General features: G+C 38.4%; 1 long non-coding RNA gene across 6 annotated transcripts; it reads left to right on the forward strand.

Annotated features, from left to right (window-relative positions):
- The first annotated feature begins 3,825 nt into the window (after positions 1 to 3,825).
- Positions 3,826 to 9,608, forward strand: LOC139191567 (uncharacterized). 6 transcript variants are annotated; one of them, XR_011575630.1, is made up of 8 exons: positions 3,826 to 4,321; positions 5,017 to 5,255; positions 5,627 to 5,686; positions 6,414 to 6,552; positions 7,331 to 7,564; positions 7,658 to 7,846; positions 7,937 to 7,995; positions 8,709 to 9,608. It is a non-coding gene; the product is annotated as an uncharacterized lncRNA (long non-coding RNA). The 6 variants fall into 6 exon arrangements; XR_011575629.1 differs by lacking the exon at positions 3,826 to 4,321 and having other exon boundaries at positions 4,865 to 5,255; XR_011575632.1 differs by lacking the exons at positions 3,826 to 4,321; positions 5,017 to 5,255 and adding an exon at positions 5,286 to 5,420.
- Positions 9,609 to 10,047: the final 439 nt, after the last annotated feature.

Raw genomic sequence — 10,047 nt, forward strand, 5'->3', positions numbered from 1 at the left:
ATTTAAGTACAACCGCAGACTGGAGCCAATATGATAGCGGGTCATATATGTTGATGGAACCAACGAAATTGAAAAAAAAAATCTGCAAAACGCATCATGGGGTGAGAGACTAACCTTGCAAATGAGGGAATTTGTGGGTCGAGACTTGAGCCTTGAAATCGCGAGAGGAAGTCGTGGGTCGTAGGGGTGACAAATTCAGATTGAGAGTGAGACGGCGACGGTGAGTGAGAAGGATAAGAGAAAGGTCGCTGAGACGGCGATGGCGAGTGAGAGACAGGTCACTGAGATGGTGAGAGAGATTTGGAATGACACCGTTCAAGAGAAAGGGAATAGGAATGGGTTTTCGGTTCTATTTGGTGTTTAGGGTTTCAGACAGAGTTCTTCAGAGACTGAAGAAGGATTGAATTGAAGGAAAGGAAGGCAGGCACGATTGGACGAACGAACGACACCGTTCAAGAGAAAAACGACGTCGTTTTTCCTTACTTCGGTTCGGTTCGGTTCGGTCCGGTTTCCGAACCCCAGAAACCGAACTAAACTAAACCAGTTTCGGTTTGGTCCGGTTTTACACTTTCGGTTCGGTTTTTTTTTCGGTTCGGTTTTTTTCGGTTTTCGGTTTTTTGAACCCACCCCTAAGGCATATCACACAAACACACACTGTAAGGCCCGAGGTTCAAGCTTACTTCGCAGCTGTTTATAAAGATGAACGAAGGCCACACAGCCAAACACGTGAGGTGGAAAATTAGGAACTGTCGGAGCATCAACATATGAAGAGAGAGCCTGGAGCGGTGTCTGAAAGTCGACTGATCGGGATGGAACACGATTCATGAGATACGCAGCTGAGGTGAAAACTTCTCCCCAAAAAGATAACGGGAGACGCGCCTCGAGCAAAGAGGCACGAACAGCCTCTAGAAGCTGACGATTCTTATGTTCTGCAACACCATTTTGTTGTGGAGTATATGGACATGTAGTCTGATGAATAATACCATGATGATCAAGAAAGGCAGGAAGTTCAGAGTTTACATATTCGTCGCCATTGTCACTCCTAAGAACCTGTATTTGTGACTGATATTGTACTTGTACCATTTTGTAAAACCGCTGAAATAAAGACGTAACTTCACTTTTGGACTTCATCAAACAAACCCAAGTCATACGTGTGCAATCATTAATAAAAGTAACAAACTAATGAGCACCACCAAGTGTAGCAATTTTAGATGGTCCCCAAACATCAGAATGAATTATCATAAACGGGATTGAACTTTTATTCAAACTAGGTGGAAACGAAGTACAATGACTTTTAGCCATTTCACAAACACCACATTTAAAGCTATAAATGTCATGCTTAACAAATATGCTAGGAAACAACCTTCGTAAATAGCCGAAAAAAGCATGTCCAAGTCGACGATGCCACAACCAAACCTCCGAAGTTTTATCCCTCTCCCTATGAGATCCTTCCACAGCAAGAACTTGAGTCAAATTTCCAGAACTGTTTGATGTCAGCTCCAAGTAGTAGAGCTTTCCCCTTCGAATACCATAACCAATCATCTTACAAGTCCGAATGTCCTTAAAAACACAAAAAGAAGGCCAAAAAATAACAAGGCAATGTAGGGCGACAGTTATTTGAGCAACATATAATAAATTATAGTCAATGGAAGGAACAACAAGTACGGAGTCAAGATTCATGGTATCAGAGAGAGAGACATCACCTTCCCCAATAATGGGGACAACACTAACTATAGTATTGGTGGATGGTTTTAGGGTTTGTACCTGTCTAGAATCACAAGTCATATGTTTAGTAACACCAGAATCAATTATCCATGTACTATTCATAACAGTTGCAGAAACGTTGAAAGCCTTACCATCATTACCTGTATGTTCAGAATGTACCTTAGTTTTAGCAATCAATACACGTGACTTATTACACCGGGGATCACGAGTCTTGTCCCAATTAACAGGATAGCCAATAAGTTCGAAACAACGATCTTTTGAAAGCCCTTTCAAACTACAGTGAGAGCACTTGTTGGGTGGACGGTACAACAAACCAAGAGTCGGAATATCTTCCTTTAGTTGGATCTCATCGCAAGCCATTAAATTGTAGAGTAAAGAAAAGTGAATGGTGTGGCTTCAAGTGAAAGGTGGGACAACCTTCCACGTTGCAAAAAGAAAAAAACTGCAAGAAACTTGGAGAAAGTCTCGAATGCAATATTGTGGGCCAAAAACTCAAAGCTCAAAGAAACTCGTTTTGTTTCATATCTTTTTCTATTTTTTCCTTTTCCTTTTCCTATTTTTTTCTTCCTTTCTTTCTCTTTGGGGCTTTCGAAACAAGCGCAGATGCAGATAGGATGGGATGCAGCAGCGGGTTCAACTTCAATTGTAGAATGCAGCGGCATGTGCGAATTTAGATCAAGATGGTGACGTGGTTCAAATTGATTTCAGTCAGATTAGTTTGTGCAGCAATGATTTCAGGCGAGGTGTTCCCATCGATTCAGCAGTAGAAGCAGCGGATCGACAACTGGGTTGGTCTCGGTATTGCAGCAGCGATGATTCGATGTCGGTTCGTGAGCTACGGGGCACACAAGCTTCGATCTGGGCATGATGCAGCAGTGGATCGTGATGGATACGGGATCGGCGTGGTGGACTCGGGTCAGCAACGATGGCGTCGCTCGCTGGTCGGACGGCGCAACACAACTGGTGCGCGGTTTGTTGTTTTTTTTCTTTTCCTTAACCTAGGCTCTGGTGCCACGAAGAAAATGCTTTGAATTGGTATATATTCTTCTCAATAAGAGGTACTTATAGGTGTACAACCCTAACATAAATGGAAAGAGAACTAATTACAAGTGACTACATGAGAATACATGGGATTATATATCAATTAGGGATCCTACCTAAAATACAAAAGTCAACAATATACTCTTGTCTAGGTGGGAAATGATGGTTCCAAGTTGAGAACTTTAGCAAATACCAACATTAAGATTTGATAACCAACTAAACCTTGATCTAGTAGAGCTTCTCTTTTCAATATCGAAATATGTCCCAAATACAAACATCACCTCTTAATTAATTAAATATTAGACTAAATATATTAATTAGTTTATTAACAATTTAGGATGCATTTCCCTTTTTAATGTTAAATGAACATAAGTCATTTGCACATTGCCATTATTTTGGTGTTACGTTAAGAAACGACTTGTCGTTTATCAAACAAAAACAAAAACAAAAAACACAAAAAAACAAAAAATAAAATTACTTTATGTTATGTTAAGAAACAAGCTTGTCGTTTCAAACTAGTGTTTTAAAAATCGGCCTAGGCAACGCCTAGGCATTAGGTGATAGCTAGCTGCTGGGATTAACCTCTAGTCGGTAGAAAATCGAGGGAAGGGATTAGGCGGGCGCCGAGGCAGTCTAGGCGGCACTTGGGAAGTCTAGGCGGGCGACTTGATAACCTAGGCGGTTTGACAGTTTCGATTCATTTTTCTGTTTTTTAAGTGAGGAAGGAGAAATGTAGAGCTATCTGGGTTATGAACTCCAGCAAAGAAGATGAGAGGAAGAAGACTCTTCGATTCTCACTCCACGTGACCATTATCAGGTCTCAGTGTTCCATATTTAATATATTTTGAAGTGCCGTCATATTAAAATTAGACACCTAGCAATCATATTTGACTGATATGTATAAAGAATGAGCATGAATGTGCCCCACATCCCTCCCTTCCTTTTTTTATTTAATTATTTTAAATTGCTGATTAAATATTTTATTTTATTTTATTTTATTTTATTTTTTGGTCAAAATACTTTGTTTTCAAAGATTAAATGATTTCTACACCATATATTTGGCACCTTTATTTCTCTTTAAATGCACTATAAATTCAAATGATCTTGGAAAAAGATATCCTAAAATACAAAGATTTGTATCATTTGAAATTTTATCTCATTCCATCAAATTAACCAAAGTATTAAAGATTTATTGTAAATTTGCTCAAATCCGCCTAGGCACTAAGCCCCATCTCGCCGCCCGATTAGCGCCTAGCATCTTTTAGAACCATGTTTCAAACAGCCAACAACAGTCTCAACTCAAGGGTTAGGGTTCTGTAGTACAAATTACGTACAAATTCCGAACTTGCCCCACTCTTTCCTTCCCTCCCTATCGCTAAAGTACAAGGTGAAGTTGTTGCTTCTTCTTCTTCTTCTTATTCTCCATTCTCTTATTCACCATAGCTACAAAGGTCAAGGTCGAATCAGTGAATTGGTATATTATCACACAACCTCACTCCAAAATGGTTGCTTCCCACCCTCAACAAGATGAGGTATTGCTGAAGGCTAGGCAAAGGTATTGCTTACTAATTTTCTAAGTTTTTTACATTACATGTTTATATCTTATGATGGGTTTGTGGAGAAGGAGGCAGATGAGGATGATAAGGAGGATGATGATGAGGAGGTTAATGATGAGGTGGAGGAAAATGAGAAGGATGATGAGCATGATAAGGAGGATGAGCTTAGTTAATTAAATATTAGACTAAATAAATTAGTTAATTAACAATTTAGGATGCATTTCCCTTTTTAATGTTACATGAACATAAGTGATGAGGAGGATGATGAGGAGGTGGAGGATGAGAAGGATGACGATGGGGAAAGTGATGAGGATGATGAGGACGAGGATGATGATGATGATGATGATGAGCTTAGTTAATTAAATATTAGACTAAATATATTAGTTAATTAACAATTCAGGATGCATTTCCCTTTTCTAATGTTAAATGAATATAAGTGATGAGGAGGTGGAGAAGGAGGATGACGATAGGGAAGGTGATAAGGATGATAAGGATGAGGATGAGGATAATGAGGAGAATGAGAATGATGAGTAGAAGTAGGAAGGTGAAAAGGATGAGAGAGAAAGAGAAAACATGGGGATTTATGCGATTGGTGGTCCAAATGGTTATCTAGCCTAGAGGCAAGAGTTTGAGTTTGGTTTGGGATCTTGCATGTTTATGGGTACCCTGTGTAAGCTTAATCTTGTTTGTGCAGGTCAAGCAAGATCCACAATATGTTGAGGTCCTTGGTCTTCATCATTTGGAAGATGCATAGTTGATGTTGTTGTTGAAATGATCAATAGGGGTGCTTATTTTGAGTTGTTGGTTCAAACCACAAGGACATGGAGAATTCCCTTCTCACTCTCTTGTGTCACATGTCCGCCACTTTGTGCACCCTACGGAGATAAAGCACTTTTACTAATGAAGCAGAACATAACACAAAAAGATGTTAAGGTTAAATCCTATATATTTAATTAGCAAACATCTATAAGTTTTCACTTGGAATTGTTCACGCTTTGATATATAAAATTTGTGTCTTTAATACAGATTGAATTGGAAAGTCATGAAAACGTTGGAGGTTTTATGGGATCTTTATAGGAGTCAGATAAAAATATAAAGGTTGTCCTCCTTAAAAACGGTCTTGCAAAACTTTGAAATACCTTTGTCTTTACTAGGGTTGCAACTTACAACGACCTTGTACGAGCTCAAGAAACTGCAAAAACAAAAAAGCTGAATATATGTGAAGTTGCAGGCATACCTACACTATTTAAACATGTACTCCCTTTGAACCAATTTTGCTAATAATATGCATTTTGCCATTGTAGATTTGGAATACTCATGTTGAACGACCAATCGGCAACACCAAACAGAAAAAAGAGCCAAGGGTCTTTTGCATTAACTAATTGCATGAATTAATACCCTTCTAATGTTGTAAAATATCGGATGATATATGTCGTGTTCTTTATTTTTCAGTTATTAGTCATAGAAGTTTTGGACCATGGTAGATTTTATGTCAAGAACGTCGGGGATTAGACTGGACTTGTTCAATTATGTAGCTTGGCATATATTACGGTCCCTAGTTTGATGGAAGCGAACAAGTATTTGAGTGAGCAAATACTAAAGAAGGAATTTTCTGCCACAATTGTGCCACTGGACTCTGAGGGCGAGATGATTAATTGTGATGAACTTGGAGGGTTAATATTTCTTGTAACAGAAAATTCTTAAACGAGTATCAACGCTACCATGGTTCAGGTTTGATTCATAACCGTCTTCTTTAGTCCTGGTATTTTGAAAACTTATGTCTCTTTATTAAATCATTAAGTGCCTTGACCTTATTGACATTGAAAGTTAGTATTGGTGAAACATCACCATTATTGTATTTCAGTTGTTTAGTTGAGGAGTCTAGTGTGGTATTAGCGTAACTTGGGTACTGTTGCGAGCTCAGGGACTACTTAGTATCCATGTATATCGGATACCTCGTAGACGACTTTCGCGTATTAATTTGGCTCTTTAGTTTGGTCTAGCTTGCAAATCTTCTGTGTTAAAAGTAGTTTCGTGCAACATGTCTGTGAATAACTTCCCTTGCCATTTTTTAATGTGTGAAATTTTCAGGAAGGCTTTGGTGAAGTATGGGAAAAGCAGATAGATGACAGTGAACAAAAGAAGAAAGCACTTGGGGAGTTACAGAAGTTGCAAGAAGAAGCACGAGAAAAATGAAGGGGATTTAGCACTAACTATTAAGTTTAAGGGTGTAAGATATAATTTTGTGTATATCTACCATAGCTTTAAGCTTTGTGCTTTGCCATAGCTTTAAGCTTTGTGCTTTGCCATAGCTTTAATTAACAGTTTAGGATGCATTTCCCATTTTAATGTTAAATGAACATAAGTGACGAGGAGGACGATGAGGATGATGATGAGGTGGAGGATGATGATGAGGAGAGTGATGAGGAGGATGAGCTTAGTTAATTAAATATTAGACTAAATATATTAGTTAATTACCAATTTAGGATGCATGTCCCTTTTTAATGTTAAATGAACTTAAGTGATGAGGAGGATGATGAGGTGGTGGAGGAGGATGATAAGGAGGTGAAGCAGGAGGATGACGATGGGGAAAGTGATGAGGATGATGATAACGAGGATGATGAGGAGGATGAGCTTAGTTAATTAAATATTAGACTAAATATATTAGTTAATTAACAATTTAGGATGCATTTCCCTTTTAATGTTAAAGGAACATAAGTGATGATGAGGAGGTGGAGGAGGAGGATGACGATGGGCAAAGTGATGAGGATGATGAGGAGGAGGATGATGAGGATGACGAGGATGAGGATGAGGATGATTAGGAGAATGAGAATGATGAGTGAAAGTAGGAGGAGGGTGAGGATGATGAGAGAAAGAGAGAGAAAACATGGGGATTTATGCGATTGGTGGTCCAAATGATTATTTGGCCTAAAGGCAAGAGTTTGATTTTGGTTTGGCATCTTGCATGTTTATGGGTACCCTTTGTAAGCTTACTCATGTTTGTGCAGGTCAAGCAAGATCCACAATATGTTGAGGTCTTTGGTCTTCATCATAAATGCATAGTTGATGTTGTTGTCGAAATGGTCAAGAGGGGTGATTATTTTGAGTTGTTGGTTCAAACCACAAAGACATGGTGAAATCCCTTCTCACTCTCTTGTGTCACATGTCCGCCACTTTGTGCACCTTATGGAGATGAAGCACTTCTACTAATGAAGCAGAACATAATGCAGAAAAATGTTAAGGTTAAATCCCATATATTTAATCAGCAGACATCTATAAGTTTTCACTTGGAATTGTTCATGCTTTGATATATAAAATTTGTGTCTTTAATACAGATTGAATTGGAAAGTCATCAAAAAGTTGGAGGTTTTGTGGGATCTTTATGGGAGTCGGATAAAAATATGGAGGTTGTCCTCCTTGAAAATGGCCTTGCAAAACTTTGAAATACCTCTGTCTTTACTAGGGTTGCAACTTACAACTACCTTGTACGAGCTCAAGAAACTACAAAAACAAAAAAGCTGAATGTATGTGAAGTAGCATGCATAACCTACACTATTTAAACATGTCTTCCCTTTGAACCAATTTTGCTAATAATATGCATTTTACCATTGTAGATTTGGAAGACTCATGTTGAACGACCAGTCGGCAACACCAAACAGAAAAAGAGCTAAAGGTCATTTGCATTAACTAATTGCATGAATTAATACCCTTCTAATATTGTAAAATGCCGTGTTCTTTATTTTTCAGTTATTGGTCACAAAAGTTTTGGGCCGTGGTAGATTTTATGTCAAGAACGTCGGGGATTAGACTGGACTTGTTCAATTATGTAGCTTAGCATATATTATGGTCCCTAGTTTGATGGAAGCGGACAAGTATTTGAGTGAGCAAATACTAAAGAAGGAATTTTCTGCCATAATTATGTTGCTGGACTCTGAGGGTGAGATGATTAACTGTGATGAACTTGGAGGGTTAGTATTTCTTGTAGGTGCAAATTCTTAAACGAGTATCAACGCTACCATGGTTCAGGTTTGATTCATAACCGTCTTCTTTAGTCCTAGTATTTTGAAAACTTGTGTCTCTTTATTAAATCATTAAGTGCCTTGACCTTATTGACATTGAAAGTTAGTATTGGTGAAACATCACCATTATTGTATTTCAGTTGTTTAGTTGAGGAGTCTGGTGTGATATTAGCGTAACTTGGGTACTGTTGCGAGCTCAGGGACTACTTAGTATCCATGTATATCGGATACCTCGTAGACGAAATTCACGTATTAATTTGGCTCTTAGGTTTGGTCTAGCTTGCAAATCTTCTGTGTTAAAAGTAGTTTCGTGCAACATGTCTATGAATAACTTCCCTTGCCATTTTTTAATGTGTGAAATTTTCAGGAAGGCTTTGGTGAAGTATGGGAAAAGCAGATAGATGACAGTGAACAAAAGAAGAAAGCACTTGGGGAGTTACAGAAGTTGCAAGAAGAAGCACGAGAAAAATGAAGGGGATTTGGCACTAACTATTAAGTTTAAGGGTGTAAGATATAATTTTGTGTATATCTGCCATAGCTTTAAGCTTTGTGCTTTGCCATAGCTTTAATTAACAATTTAGGATGCATTTCCCTTGTAATGTTAAATGAACATAAGTGATGAGGAGGATGATGAAGAGGTGGATGAAGATGAGGATGATGAGGAGGTGGATAAGGAGGATGACGATGGGGAAAGTGATGAGGATGATGATGAGGATGAGGATGAGGATGATGAGGATGATGAAGAGGAGGATAATGAGGATGATGAGGTGAATGAGAATGATGAGCAGGAGTAAGAGGAGGGTGAAGAGGATGAGTGAGATAGAGAAAACATGGGGATTTATGTGATTGGTGATCCAAATGGTTATCTAGCCTAGAGGCAAGAGTTTGAGTTTGGTTTGACATATTGCAGGTTTATGGGTACCCTACGTAAGCTTAATCTGGTTTGTGCAGGTCAAGCAAGATCCATAATATGTTGAGGTCTTTTGTTGTGGGTAGACAAAAAACATAAAACGATGCTTAGATTTTGGGTCGATTTGTGTAATCATGGTTTTCAACCCCTATATAACTTCCTTGGTCGACATCTCTCTTTCACTCTCTCGAACATTTTCAGTGCATTAAAATTGTTTGAGAGATTGAAAAGGAAGACCTTAACTAAGGAAGGCATATAGAGGTGAACCCATAATCACACAAACTAGACCAAAATCTGAAGCACGTTTCATGTCCGTTTCGTCCCACATCCACTTAATTCAAACCACACATAGCTTTCCTTCCTAACCTCGAAAACAAAATAACAATTATGATTGACATCCAAAATTCAAAAGTTAATTATAAGCAAAGACATTTACCTTGGGAGGGTTGGGGGCACCCATTCCAATACAAGGTACATTATCTTGGAAAATGATCATCGCCGGATCCTTTTTCTGGGGATTCGGGAAATCCCGTGATCGTGTTGTACATCGTGCGGTCAAAAATTATTTTAAATTTAAAATTTAAAAATTAAATATAAATAATACTTAACAAAAACTGATCGAACGATATACAATGAACAAACACTATCACTGGATCCCCCGAATCCCCATGAAAATGATCCGGCGAGAATCATTTTCCCATTATCTCATTGCTTCTTAGCCCACATTTGGATAGTGTTGACCATCTGGTGCCATGGTCAACTCAACATCACAAATGAGGCTATCCACGTAAGCCAT

This window comes from Malus domestica, chromosome 14 (genome assembly GCF_042453785.1).
Source record: "Malus domestica chromosome 14, GDT2T_hap1".
Classification (NCBI taxonomy): Eukaryota; Viridiplantae; Streptophyta; class Magnoliopsida; order Rosales; family Rosaceae; genus Malus; species Malus domestica.